This window comes from Geotrypetes seraphini, chromosome 10 (assembly GCF_902459505.1).
Source record: "Geotrypetes seraphini chromosome 10, aGeoSer1.1, whole genome shotgun sequence".
Lineage (NCBI taxonomy): Eukaryota > Metazoa > Chordata > Amphibia > Gymnophiona > Dermophiidae > Geotrypetes > Geotrypetes seraphini.
The window spans coordinates 34,984,944-35,000,659 of NC_047093.1; positions in this window are offsets into that span (position 1 = coordinate 34,984,944).

Sequence of the window (15,716 nt, forward strand, 5' to 3'; positions counted from 1 at the left end):
GGCGGCCTGCGAGAAGCAAGTTGCAGTGATCCAGGCGAGAGTTGACGAGAGCGTGGGTGAGGGCCTTGGCTGCGTGTTCAGAGAGGAAAGTCCAGATTTACAGATGTACTTGTGCATTCCGCCCACACTCCACCCAAAGTCACCCACTAGCCAAGTGTGAACTATCAAATCACGGCATGCGCTTTTCCTTAGGTGGCCATTTGTGGACTAGAACACTGCCGTTCACGTGTCTTCCTGCTGCCTGAAATTAGGTGGCTCCTTACAGAAGTGTCCTCGATATGCATCTGATGATAATGCTGTATCTGGTGATTACATTTAGTGATTTCTATTCCGCCGTTACCTTGCGGTTCAAGGCGGATTACAGAAGGAGAAATCTGGCCATTTCCAGAGGAATTAGAGAGTAGAAAAGGTCGATACAGAAAGTTGAGGTGGTTCTTGTGGCGTTAGATTGTATTGGAGAGTAGAGAAGGTTCTCTTGTTGTTAGGTTGATTTGGGTTTTTTTTTTTTTCAATAGGGAAATGATTTAGAACATAAGAACATAAGAACTGCCATCTCCGGATCAGACCCATGGTCCATCGAGTCCGGCGATCCGCACACGCGGAGGCCCAGTCAGGTATACACCTGATGTAGTTTTACCACCCATATCCCTCTATGCCTCTCATAAGGAGATGTGCATCTAATTTGCCTTTGAATCCTAGCACAGTGGATTCCTTAATAACCTCCTGTGGAAGAGCATTCCAGGCGTTCACCACTCGCTGCGTAAAGCAGAACCTCCTGACATTTGTCCTGGACTTGTCCCCCCTTAGCTTTAAACCATGTCCTCTTGTCCGTGTCACGTTGGACAGTGTAAATAATTTGTTTTTCTGCTCTATTTTATCGATGTCTTTCAGTATTTTGAACGTCTCTATCATGTCCCCTCGCAGCCTCCTCTTCTCAAGGGAGAACAGTCCTAGTTTCTTGAGTCGTTCCTCATATTCCAAGTTCTCCATACCTCTTATTAGCTTCGTTGCTCGTCTCTGCACCCTCTCCAGCAGTTTTATATCCCTCTTTAGTTTGGGAGACCAATGTTGGACACAGTATTCCAAGTGTGGTCTGACCATTGCTCTATAAAGCGGCATTATGACTTTCTCCGATCTGCTCGTGATTCCTTTCTTTATCATTCCTAACATTCTGTTCGCTTTCTTTGCCGCTGCCGCACATTGTGCCGACGGCTTCAGGGTCCTATCTATCAGTACACCCAGGTCCCTTTCTTGTTCGCTCTTACCCAGAGTTGCTCCTGACATTCTATACTCGTGTTCCTTATTCTTACTGCCTAAATGCATTACTTTGCATTTCTCCACGTTGAACTTCATCTGCCATTGCTCTGCCCATTTCTCTAACTGATACAAGTCGCTCTGGAGTTCTTCGCTATCTTTCTGCGTTCTGATTGTCCGGCATAGCTTTGTGTCGTCTGCAAACTTAATGATCTCACTGGATATTCCGTCTTCAAGGTCATTGATATAAATGTTAAATAGGATCGGCCCAAGTACCGAGCCCTGGGGCACACCACTAGTCACTTTCTCCCAGTCTGAGAACTTCCCATTTATGCCCACTCTCTGCTTCCTGTTTTCCAGCCATTTGCCTATCCACCTGTGTATATCTCCCTCTATTCCATGGCATTGTAGTTTCCTGAGAAGTCTTTCATGCGGAACTTTGTCGAATGCCTTCTGGAAGTCCAAATATATTATGTCCACCGGCATTCCACTATCAATTTGCTTGTTCACGGTCTCAAAAAATTGAAGCAAATTCGTTAAACATGATTTCCCTTTCCTGAACCCATGTTGACTGGGTTTCAGCAATTCGTGTATATCTAAGTGCCGGACTATGCTATCCTTGATCAGTGCTTCAACCATCTTTCCAGGGACAGACGTAAGGCTCACAGGTCTGTAGTTGCCCGGTTCTCCTCTTGATCCCTTTTTGAAAATTGGCGTGACGTTCGCTATCTTCCAGTCATCTGGTATCTGTCCAGTTCTGATTGTCAGATTGGCGAGTTTTTGCAATAACTCTCCGATTTCAACCTTCAATTCCTTTAAGACTCTCGGGTGAATTCCATCCGGTCCAGGGGATTTGTCACTTTTAAGTTTGTCGATCTGGTAGTATATCTGGTCCAAATCTACTTCAACTGTGGTGAGGATGTCTTCTATTACTCCACTAAACACTTTCACAGTTTCTGGTATTTTTGCGGTATCCTCCTCCGTAAAGACGGACGCAAAGAAGGAATTTAGTTTGTCCGCAATTTGTTTATCTTCCTTAATGTACCCTTTTCTTCCCTGATCGTCCAGGGGTCCCACCGCCTCTTTTGCGGGTTTTTTCCCTTTCACATATCTAAAGAAGGGCTTGAAGTTTTTGGCCTCTTGCGCTATTTTTTCTTCATAGTCCTTTTTGGCATCCCTCACCGCCCTGTGACATTTCTTCTGATCGTCTTTATGTTTGTTCCATGCTTCGGTTGTTTTCATGTGTTTCCATTTTTTGAAAGAGTCCTTCTTTTCTTGTATGGTTTCCCTCACCTGTCTGGTAAGCCATGCTGGTTCTCCCTTACCCTTTGTTCTCCTTTCTTTGGAGATCCTCGGAATGTATAGGTTTTGTGCTTCTGTGATAGTTGTTTTCAGTAGGGACCATGCCTGCTCTACTGTTTCAAGTTTATCCACCTTTTTTTTGAGTCGTTGTTTCACCATGGCTCTCATGCAATCGTATTTGCCCTTTTTAAAGTTAAAGGTTTTGGTTAAGGTTTTGGCACTTTTTCTATTCCCGATGTCAAGCTTAAAGATGATCACATTGTGATCGCTCGTCCCCAGCGGTGCCGTAACTTCTACTTCTTTTGTCGGTCCCGTGAGGCCATTTAGCACCAAGTCCAGGGTGGCGTTGCCTCTTGTCGGCTCTTTTACCATTTGTTCCAGGAAGCAATCCCCTAGCGCCTCCAGGAACTTGACCTCATTGCCGCAGTTGGAGGTTCCTAGTTTCCAGTCTATCCTCGGGAAATTGAAGTCTCCCAATATTATTACATTGCCCGTCTTGCATTCTCGTTTGATTTCCTCTATCATTTCAGAGTCAGTTTCATCCGCCTGTCCCGGGGGACGATAGAAAAGGCCAATTTTCGTGTCTGCACTGTTTTGGCCAGGAATCTTGACCCAGAGGGACTCTAGCTTCTCTTTCGTTTCCGTCGTAGCCACTTCAACAGATTCTACTCCTTCCTGAACATATAGGGCAATACCTCCACCTTTCTGCCCTACTCGATCTCTTCTATATAGTTTGTATCCCTGAAGTACTGTGTCCCATTTGTTTTCTTCATTCCACCATGTTTCTGTTATGCCAATGATTTCCAACTTATCATTTCTTGCTATTGTCTCTAGTTCCCCCATTTTGTTTCCTAGACTTCTAGCATTGGTATACATACATTTGAGTTCTCTTCGAGTTACTTTTTTGGACTTTCTGCTCTTTGCTGTCCCTACTGTTTCTTTCACGGTCTCCTTAACCGCTCCAGTGTTGTCTCCCTTATTTGCTGTGCGGTCATCCCCTCCTGTGTCTGAGTTGTCCCTTCCTGCCTTGTCTTCCTTATTTGCTGTGAGTTCGTCCTCTCCTGTGTATGAGTAGTAGCCCATTGATCCTTCATCGGGGCATCCTGTTGTCCGTACCATCGACTGGTGGTCGACTGTCGGCTTTCCCCTATTTATTAGTTTAAAGCCTTCTCGATGGCCCTCTTCAAGTTGCTCGCCAATACTCTTGCTCCTTCCTTGTTGAGGTGTAGTCCGTCCTTTCTGTAGTACTTGCTTTTTCCCCAGAACGCCGTCCAGTTGCGCACGAAGTTAAAGCCTTCTTCTTCGCACCATCGTCTCATCCAGGCGTTAATAGCTTGCAATTCCCCTTGTCTCTTTCCATCCGCTCTTGGTACTGGGTGGATCTCGGAGAAGGCCACCCTCACCTCCCTGATCTTCAGCAATCTTCCAAGTGAGCGGAGCTGGCCCTTCATCTCTTCCCTGTCATACTTCCGTCCGCTCACATCATTTGTTCCCACGTGGATGAGCACAGCAGTATCCTCTCCCCCTGCGCTGTCTATGATTCTGGAGATCCTGTTGGCCACATCCTTGACTCTTGCTCCAGGCAGACAGGTGACGATTCTGTCCTCTCTTCCTCCTGCGGTGTGGCTGTCCACGTGACGTATAATGGAGTCACCTACGATGATCCCCATCTTCTTTATTCGAGGGTTCCTTGGGGGTCGTAAGTCCACGTCTACGGTATAGGGCCAGTCTTCTTCTTCCGGAGCTACTCTTGAATTTGTTTTCGTCTCTTCAGATGGGGGGACCTCTCCCTGTGTTTTCTCTCTTCCTTCTTGTGTGTGGATGTCTCCTACCTCATCTTCGGTTTTTTCTGGATTTGCATGTGTGTCTTCTCTCCTCTCTTCCAGTCCGTCTTTCTGGGTATCCAGGGTACAGCTTTCCAGACCTGGGATTTCTACGTGTTGCTGATGGGCTTCCTCGATGAATCTTTCCAGTTCCACGATCCCTTCGCCGGTGTCGGGCTCCCCTAGCAACTTCTCCTGTATGCAGTTTTCCTCCTTCCTGGCAAGGAGTTCTTCGAGTTCCATCACAGTTCCCTCCAGCAGCCGAACTTGCAGTTTCAGGCTGTCCAGCTCCTCACATCGGCTGCAAATGTATGCCCTAGTCCCCGAGGGGAGGTAGTCATACATACTGCAGCCGGTGCAGAATACTGGAAAGCTCATCTTCTGGCTTCCGTGGGCGCTCATGTCTTGCTCTCCTTCTCAGTTGTGTGTGTCCTGCCCTCTTGATAGCAGTCCTCTTATTGATCGCTGGTCTTGGTTGTGTTGGTGCTGTTGAGCTGTTTGAGAGTGCTTGTCTCTCGGTGTGTTGTGTGACTAGGTAATAATAAACAACAAACAAAAGATCAGTAGAACAATAACTGGATGTTACTTACGCATTGGGGCTCCCTGTTAGTCGGCCCTGCTTCCTGGCTCCTTCTGCAGGCTCCTTTGCAAAGGCGCTCTTGCTAAGGCGAGCGCCTTTGCCGCACGCCTTTGCCTGGCGCCGAACGGCTAGGCGCCGTTGGCTCCTCCCCTTTCAAGGGGGAGTCCGGCGCTGGCTCTGACGCGTTGGGGGGGGCGGAGCGAACTCTCGCCGCTTCCCCGAGCCCTGTCTCCTCTTCCCTCCGCTTGTTTTTCTGGTGCTCGGCACCAAACGCTGCCCCTCTCTTACCTGAAGCAAATCTTCAGGTTCGCTGCTCTTTCCTCTCTCAAAGCACCGCGTGTGCCGCGTTGGCTCCTCCCCTTTCAAGGGGGAGTCCGGCGCTGGCTCTGACGCGTGGGGGGGGGGCGGAGCGAACTCTCGCCGCTTCCCCGAGCCCTGTCTCCTCTTCCCTCCGCTTGTTTTTCTGGTGCTCGGCACCAAACGCTGCCCCTCTCTTACCTGAAGCAAATCTTCAGGTTCGCTGCTCTTTCCTCTCTTTCTAATAGAGAATTGAGTATTTTCTATAACGGTTCATAGACAACGGCGCGAAAGACAAAGGCGCGCCCGGACAATTGAGCGCAGCGTGGAGGCATGCGCCGCTCAAAATTACTGTTTTAAGGGGCTCCGACGGGGGGTTTTGTTGGGGAACCCCCCCACTTTACTTAATAGACATCGTGCCGGCGTTATGGGGGGTTTGGGGGGTTGTAACCCTCCACATTGTACTGTAAACTTAACTTTTTCCCTAAAAACAGGGAAAAAGTGAAGTTTTCAGTAAAATGTGGAGGGTTACAACCCCCCAAACCCCCCATAACGCCCCCCACAATGCGGCGCGATGTCTATTAAGTAAAGTGGGGGGGGTTCCCCCACACGCCCCCCCGTCGGAGCCCTAAAAACAGTAATTTTGAGCGGCGCACGCCTCCGCACTGCGCTCAATTGTCTGGGCGCGCCTTTGTCCCGGCGCGCTTTTGACCTGACACCGTCTATAACTGTGTGATTCGCCTCAGGGCTTAGTGTGAGCCATAGGCAGAATATCAAGTTGAATGAAGTAAAGTATATAAACAAATACAATAATATTAATAGAGATGATTCAGGCTTGGTATTTTCACCTTCTGTTTCAAAGCTTTTTGTGTCGAAGAACTCCTGGAATATCTAGTCACAGGACTGATTTTCTATTCTCTGTTACTTGGAGGTAGGCAACCGCATCCTAGACAGTGCAATCAAGCATTATTATTATCATCATCATCATTTGCATAGCACATCCGAGATGCAGTGCCTGTACAGAGACAGGTGTGGATTAATTAGGCAGGAAAGGCATATGCTGTACATGCGTTATGGTGTCGTTTCCGTTAATGTTCTTCTTTCCAATAACAATTGTAGCTCCTCCTTCTGTTCAAGGTTGCTATTTATCCGTTGTCGATGTTCATGCCCATTGTACACTATGCTTAGTTGTTTATCCTCCCTTTTATTCTAAATTGCACATCGCTTTGAAATTTTTGACAATGCAATATAATCAAATTTTAAATGAACTTGAAAAACTAATATGAAACAATTTAATATGGTAAGGGACAGCGTTGCCATACGACTCCAGAAAAAGGAGGGCAGATTGAGACATCTGGGCTTTACTTCCATTGCTTTCAATGAAAGCAAAGCCCGGATGTCTCTATCTGTTCTCCTTACATCCATTGCTTTCGGTGAAAGTAAAACCCGGACGTTTCAATCATAGAAACATAGAAACATAGAAGATGACGGCAGAAAAGGGCTACAGCCCATCAAGTCTGCCCACTCTGCTTACCCACCCCCTGTCTATGCCCTAATGACCCAATTTCCTTATCTTGACCCTCGTAGGGATCCCACATGGGTATCCCATTTATTCTTAAAGTCTGGCACGCTATCTGCCTCGATCTCCTGCACTGGAAGCTTGTTCCAATGATCAACCACTCTCTCTGTGAAGAAATACTTTCTGGTGTCGCCATGAAATTTTCCGCCCCTGAGTTTGAGCGGGTGCCCTCTTGTGGCCGAAGGTCCCTTGAGAAAGAAAATATCATCTACCACTTCGACACGTCCCGTGAGGTACTTAAATGTTTCGATCATGTCTCCCCTCTCCCTACGATCCTCGAGAGCTGCAATTTGTTCAGTCTCTCTTCGTACGAGAGACCCTTGAGCCCCGAGATCATCCTGGTGGCCGTCCGTTGAACCGATTCAATTCTGCGCACATCTTTACTGTAATGTGGCCTCCAGAATTGCACACAGTACTCCAGATGAGGTCTCACCATGGCCCTGTACAACGGCATTATGACTTCAGGCTTTCGGCTGACGAAACTTCTATTGATACAACCCAATATCTGCCTTGCCTTAGATGAAGCCTTCTCCACTTGATTGGCAGTTTTCATGTCTGCACTGATGATTACTCCTAAATCTCGTTCTGCTGAAGTCCTAGTTAAAGTTTCTCCGTTCAACAAGTACGTCCTGCATGGATTTCCGCTTCCGAGGTGCATGACCTTACATTTCTTAGCATTGAAGCCTAGCTGCCAGGTTGAGGACCAACTTTCCAATGTAAGCAGGTCCTGCGCCATATAATTCTGTAAACTGCATTCACTTAATATATTACACAGTTTGACGTCATCGGCGAATAGTGTTATTTTACCTTGAAGCCCTTGAGTCAGATCCCCTATGAATATGTTGAAAAGGAGTGGACCCAGGACCGAGCGTACTGCTGAGCATGATGGACCACTGGTCTGACTCAGAATTGGTAATTCTTATGTTCTTATGTTGTTTGGGTTTTAGAATCTGGGGATCCTAGGTCATGTATTCCTCCCTCCTGCCCAGGTGTTCTTGCTTAGGTTTTGGTTTTGGGTTTTTTATTTACACATGGTGAATCCTGTGACAGGTAAAAATACCACAGCCCGCTCAAGAGATGTAAAAAGCACTCACCTTTAATTTGGGTTGTCCTCTCTCTCTAGCACTGCACCATCTGAAACTTTTTTTTTAAATTATTATTAATTGGAGCTGCGGAGGCGGAAGGCCCAATGAGCGAGGCCATATCTATTGTTGTTGTCACGGCTCAGTGTTGTCTCTCCTCCCCACGCCGTTGCCGTGGTGTCCGCAAATCCGACGAGTTGGCAAGAGCCGGGGACCGGCTCGAGCGCTGTGTTGTGGGGGGGAGGGGTAGGCAGGCACAGGGACTGAGTTGCGCACTTTCACGCTCAGTAGGATTACGTCGCCCCCGCCACGGCTTGTTTGGTGCCTGAGCTGCAGGTGCAAGGGCTGGCTTGCGCTAAGGGGTCATGCCTAGGATGACAGCATGGCTGGTGTAGCTCGTGCAGTACAGATCCGCAAGTTCCGCTGAAAGAGGCTAACAGCTCCCTTAGTGATTTTGAGAATTTTATTTTTTAGTTCAAAGCCGCCGTCGCAGCTTCTCTCTTGATCCCCGCCTGAGTCAGAAGTCTTCTCCGACGCTTCTGCAGTTCGAGAGAGGAGCCGCCGCGGCAGCTTTGAGCTAAAAAATGAACTTTGTTGGGTAATTTCAAGTGTTCCAGAGCGAGAGAGAGAGATGCGTGGTAAGCGCGCATGCGCACTCTTGCCGGTCACAGCCTGACAGATCAGGGATCAGGGAACACGCGGTAAGAGTGCGCGCTTAGCATTTTATTATAGTTGATTACACATCATACATTATTTCTTTCAGGTATGTAGCCTTTATCTTGGCTTGATTATGTGTTAATTGGTGATATATCATGAGTCATTTGGAGTGTGCTTTACTGAGTATTATATACAGACAAGACACAGACCATGGTGGCAATTCTATAAGTGGACATCTCCATTTGTGCAAGCCAAATTGGCATGGAGATAATCTATTCTATAATGGCATCTGGGCATCCAGATTCCATTATATAATATGAGTGTAGCCAGCTATTAAACACATAACTCAACTGATAGAGAGCCTATATGAAAATCAAGAAGTTGCAGTGTGGACCTAATATGGCAAAACTGATTGGTTTCCAATAAAACGTGGCGTCAGGCAAGGATGCATCTTGTCACCTTACCTGTTCAACCTGTACGGTGAAACCATCTTCAGAAAAGCACATTTGGAAGAAGAGTGTGTCGGTTTGAAAGTTGGTGGCCGAAATATAAACAACCCGTGCCATGGAGATGATGCAACGCTCATCACCAGCACCAAAGAAGACATGCTGTATCTACTGAGAAAAGTCAAAGACGAAAGTCATAACATGGGATTAGAACGGAACATAAACAAGACAAAGATAATGGACAGGGAAAATTATGAAGATTTTGAGCTTCAAGGCGATAGAATAGAAGTTGTAAAGGATTTCAATCTCCTGGGCTCTTTTGTAAACAAAGAAGCAACTAGTAGGGAGGAAATATGCCTCAGAATAGCACTTGGTCGTTCTTCAATGAAGACTCTTGACAAAGTATTCAAAGGCAAGGAGGTAACACTCCAAACGAAGATCAGACTTGTCCACGCACTCATTTTCTCAGTGGTCAGTTATGGATGTGAAAGCTGGACACTACGGAAACAAGACAGAAAGAAGATTGACTCTTTTGAGCTTTGGTGATGGAGAAGGATTTTAGGCGTGCCGTGGGCCGCCAGAAGAAATAGCAAATCGATTCTGGAAGAGATCAAACTGGCTATGTCATTAGAAGCCCAAATGGTGAAGTTACGACTGACTTATTTTGATCACACCATCAGAAGAGAGAGATCACTGGAGAAGGACATCATGTTTGGGAAGATCAAAGGAACCAGGTGAAGAGGGCGACCTGCAATCAGATGGCTGGACACGTTGAAAACAACCCTGGGGATGACACAGGAGGACCTTTCTGGACTAGCACAAAAATGATTTCTTTTTAGATACGCAATTCATCAAGTCACTAGGACTCAAGCACAAGCTGATGGCACCTAACAACAACAAGCAGCTATTAGTATGCCTACAGTTATACCAGCCATAGACTTGGCATAATTCTGCGTGCCTAAATGAAGCGAGGGCATGCCTAATTTATATTACTCTATAAGTTACCTGCAAACCAGGAGTTGGTGGGTTGAAAACTGCAGGAGCCGGGTTTGATTCTCACTGTGGAACCTACAAGGACTAGGGGGCATGCAATGAAGCTACTAAGTAGTAGATTTAAAACAAACTAGAGAAAATATTTCTTCACTCACCATGTAATTATTAGGGAATTCATTATCAAAGAATGTGGGGAAAGTAGTTAGCTTAGCAGGGTTTAAAAAAAAGGTTTTGGATTATTTCCTAAAACATAAGGCCATAAAATTTTATTAACATAAGAATTGCTGCTGCTGGGTCAGACCAGTGGTCCATCATGCCCAGCAGTCCGCTCACGCGGCGGCCCTTAGGTAAAAGACCAGTGCCCTAACTGAGACTAGCCTTATCTGCATACGTTCTGGTTCAGCAGGAACTTATCTAACTTTGTCTTGAATCCATGAAGGGTGTTTTCCCCTATAACTGCCTCCGGAAGAGCATTCCAGTTTTCTACTCTGGGTGAAGAAGAACTTCCTTACATTTGTACGGAATCTATCCCCTTTTAACTTTAGAGAGTGCCCTCTCGTTCTCTCTACCATGGAGAGGGTGAACAACTTGTCTTTATCTACTAAGTCTATTCCCTTCATTATCTTGAATGTTTCGATCATGTCCCCTCTCAGTCTCCTCTTTTCAAGGGAGAAGAGGCCCAGTTTCTCTAATCTCTCACTGTACAGCAACTCCTCCAGCCCCTTAACCGTTTTAGTTGCTCTTCTCTGGACCCTTTCGAGTAGTACTGTGTCCTTCTTCTTGTACAGCGACTAGTGCTGGATGCAGTATTCCAGGTGGGGGCATACCATGGCCCGGTACAGCGGCATGATAATCTTCTCCGATCTGTTTGTGATCCCCTTCTTAATCATTCCTAGCATTCTGTTCGCCCTTTTCGCCACTGCCGCTAATTCCTAGGATAAACAGCAAAATAAAATCTGTTTCACTCCTTGGATCTTGCCAGGTACTTCTGACCTGGGTTGGCCACTATTGGGAACAGGATGCTGGGCTTGATGGACCTTTGGTCCGTCCCATATAGCAACTCTTATGTATTGCCCCATTGCCTCAGCTACAAAAAACTTAAATTGTGAACCAACTAGAGACAGAGAAAGTACCTGCATATAATAAATGTGAGCTGCTTTGTTTGAACCACAGAAAGGCAGTTTATCAAATTTATTTATTCAATTTTCTGTACCGTTCTCCCAAGAGAGCTCAAAATGTTTTACATTAATTTATTCAGGTGCTCAAGCATTTTTCCCTGTCTGTCCTGGTGGGCTCACAATCTGTACCTGAGGCAATGGGGGGGGGGGGGGGGGGGGGGGAGGGGAGGGGGATTGAGTGACTTGCCCAGGTTCACAGGAGGCAGTGTGGGTTACTTTGAACCACAGGAGGCAGTGTGGTTCTAGCCACTGTGCCATACTCTCCCCTTTCTATGATCCTTTCCCTTTTGACACTAGTCTGACAATGCTTGGTGCTGGCATTTCAGCATTCTTGATGCGAAGATCTGTCTTCTTTCCCAACTCCTTCTTAAAAATTGCTTTGTTCAACCCTGGAGAGGCCTCATCGATTTAAATGGTGAGAAATAACAGGAATTTGTTAAATTGCCTGTTTGTGGCTAAGTGGTCATTTTAAGTGATGCTTAAATGTAGAGTTATCAGATGTCCGGATTTCCTTGGACACGTCCTCCTTTTGAGGACATGTCTGGGGGTCCGGACGGCTTCTTAAAACCCAGCACTTTGTCCGGGTTTTGAAAAGCTTTCCTTCGTGTAGGAGGGCATCCGCAGATATGGCACGATGATGTTACGCATCATTGCTTCGCATCCACACATGCGCGGATGTCCTGCCCGACGAGAGAAGGCAGTGGGGGATGGGGCTGGGGCGGGGCTTGAGGGTGTGACAGGGTGGAACTAGGGCATGGTGGGGAGAGGATGGGTGGGACGGGGCAGGCTTGGGGGTGGGTGTAGGTCAGGGGTCCGGATTTTCCAGACGGATAATCTGATAACCCTACTTAAATGGTTAGCGCCAAAACGCAATCTGGCCGTTTCGGGGGGGGGGGGGCAATCCAGGGATGGAGTAAGCACTTGACTGGTTAAGTGCCAGCTCCACAAAACTGGATATTCAACGCTGAAGCCTAGACAGAGCCCAATATTGAATATCCGGAAATAATGATGGCGCCACTGGCTTAATATCAACTTCTTAGATAAAAGTAATATTTTTCCTGGCTCTGCTCAAAACCATTTTTTTTTTTAGATCCGCAATTCATCAAGTCACTAGGACTCGAACACGAGTCGATGGCACCTAACAACTACAACATGCTCAATGTATCTTGGCCTTTTTCTGGGCAAGAAGCATGATTATCCCCACCTCCTCCTTCCATTACAGAGCAGATCTCTTAGGGAAGTTCGGGCTCTGCAGTTTTCTGCTTCTGCTGTGAGAGAACAGGAATTGGAAGACAGATCTAGATTGGACTCACAAAAGGTAAGAAAAGAGTAATGACTGACAGTAAAAAGGAAGAACAACAGAATGAGAGGCGTGGCAAGGGAAGATGTGAATCGCTTGTTCACTCTTTCCAAAAATACTATGCCTAGGGGGCATGCGATGAAGCTACTAAGTAGTAGATTTAAAACAATCCAGAGAAAACATTTCTTCACACAAAGTGTAATTAAACTCTGGAATTCATTGCTGGAGAATGTGGTGAAAATCAGTTAGCTTAGCGGGGTTTAAAAAAAGATTTGGATACTTTCCTAAAAGAGGCCATTATTGAGATGGACGGGGAAATCCACTGCTTATTCCTAGGATAAGCAGCATAAAATCTGTTTTACTACTTGGGATCTAGCTAGGTACTTGGGACCTGGGTTGGCCACTGATGGAAACAGGATACTGGGCTTGATGAACCTTCAGTCTGTCCTAGTATGGCAATTCTTATGTTCTTAAAATCTCCAAAATACTAAAAGGCAGTAAAGAGTTAAACCATTTCATTAAAAAAAAAAAAAAAAAAATCAAGAGAAGAGAGGGAGAGAAAGAGGAAAGGCTCCATAGGGACTGTGGAAGTCAATCTCATAGACATATGTGCCCTACTGTCTGCCACCGCCCCCTCCCCCCCCCCAGATTGGGTGACCTAGTCCCAAACAGTCCCTTTATTATTATTTGATGCAGCTGGCATTATATGGAAGACAACAATGGCTACAGCAATTAGCTGGTGTATCAGGAGTATGTATAAAGACATCAACCGAGTGTCACCAATCATACAGGACAGTCTCTATTCTCGTCCTCTGATCTGCTATCACTCAAGGAGAGAACCTAGTGTCAGGCTGCTTGCACGTTGAGAACTGAGATCAACACTGTGTACAATTCTGGAGGCCACATTACCGTAAAGATGTGCTTAGAATCGAATCGGTTCAATGGATGGCCACCAGGAGGATCTCGGGGCTAAAGGGTCTCTCGTACGAGGAGAGACTAAACAAACTGCAGCTCTACACTCTAGAAGAACGTAGGGAGAGAGGAGACATGATTGAGACATTTAAATACATCACGGGACGTATCGAGGTGGAAGATGATATCTTCTTTCTCAGGGGACCCTCTGCCACTAGAGGACATGCGCTCAAACTCAGAGGCGGGAAATTTCATAGCGACATCAGGAAGTATTTCTTCACAGAAAGAGTGGTTGACCGTTGGAATGAGCTTCCAGCGCAGGTGATCGAGGCCAGCAGCGTGCTGGACTTTAAGAATAAATGGGATACCTATGTGGGATCCCTACGAGGGTCGAACTGGAATATCGGTCGCTAGGTATAGACTTAAGAGGATGGGTCAGTAGGGTGGGCAGACTTGATGGGCTATAGCCCTTTTCTGCCGTCATCTTCTATGTTTCTATGTAACACTCTGACAGTAGTATTTCTGAGATCAATTTTCAAAATCATCTTATGTGGGTAAATAGCAATATACCCCGGTAAACTGACCTATCTGGAAACTGCCCTATCCAGAAAGGCTGAAAAGCACATCACGTTAAAAGAGAGTGTTCCTAGTAGTGAATTTGGGGAAAACACTTTCTCCTCAAGTAAAAGAAATAAGAGAAAAAACTGAACGCACAGAAAGAAGAAATATCTTTATTGAAACAAAAAATGTTTGTATGTAAAAGCGAAACTCAAAGTTTGATTACTGGCATTAAAGTAATTAAGAACGCTCAAGAGGAGCAAATTAAAGATAGTAACATTATACGGAGGAAATTAGAATCTCTTGAAAACAGTAATCGGGCTAATAATTTACGTTTTCTAAACTTTCCCAAAATTCCCATGATAACTCCTCGAGATATGTTAAAGAGATATTTCCTGGAAGTTCTGAATGTACCTGAGCAATCACTACCACCCTTTGTCAGGGTGTACTATCTTCCATTAAATAAGAAAATCCAGGAACAATCGAATCAAGCTCAATGCTAGCAGGAGAAGCCCCTTGATGTTTCCAATTTTTGGGAAACCTCTGATGAAGTACTTGTAAAACCAGCAACATTATTGGTAACAGTGACGTTTGCTCCTGATAAGGAATGGATAATGAGGATATTCTTGAAAAATAAATCTAAAGAATTTTTGGCCCAGAAAATATTGATATTTCCTGATGTTTCTAAAGATACCCAAAAAAGAAGGCGTCAATTTTTGCTGATGAGACCTGCAGTAACCTCAATAGGAGGAGGTTTTTTTCTTGCAATATCCGTGCAAATGCATAATCAGATATAAATCCTTTAAATATGTCTTCTATGATCCATCCCAGTTGACAGGATTTTTGTCTCTAAAACTCCTTGATAAAGAAAAAATTATAACAGCCTCTAATGTTTAGATTAACTCGCTACCCAGTACAGGCTGCAATTTTGTCCTCAGTATTTTGGTTCTTTATGTTTAAAAAAAAATCACTCAAGTTGATTCTTGGATTAGATTAATTGAGGACTTGAGATTGAAAGAGAATTGTTCATTATTTTCCTGTTTTGTGTTTTTTTTTTTTTTGTATTGGTGTAAATTCTGATTCAAACTATGTTTAAATCTATATATCTTATCAAACTTTCTGTTCAAGATGATTATGCTTGGAATTGTATTTTTGAAAATTTAAATAAAGAATTAAAAAAAGAAATAAAGAAATACTTGAAAAAAAATAATAAAACATGTAAATTAAAAAAAAATTTAAAAAAATAGTGTGCATTATTTATGAAATGACCCTCGTATTTCAAAACCCCTGGGCTCTGCCCAAATGACACCCCAAAGCTGTAGAAGTTCAATTTGCTATGGAGCACCACTTACAACCAGTAACTGACTGTTCAATACCTTCTCGTTTATGGGGAGCGATACTCAAAGGTTTGGACATGGGAAAATGCATATCTGTGTAAGAATGTGCTTTTGAAAACTGCATCCTTTGCCCCATAAGCTGTGCAAAGTACTACAGATAAAAGCCATACCTCAGCACGTTTTCAAAGGAAGACTCCAAAGTATCCTTCCTTGACAATGCCGCCTTTTCCATGAGAGCCCATCCATGGCTGCCCCACTTTAAAGAAACAATTGATTGCAATTGGCGCAGGAAGAAAAGAATGCCATGCGCTGAATGCCAAAACCAAATCGCATCACGTTCAATGCAATTAACTTCAATGGATTTGTAAAAAAAAAACAAAAAACCTCTCACTGGTAGTTCAAAGCTAATTTAGCATAA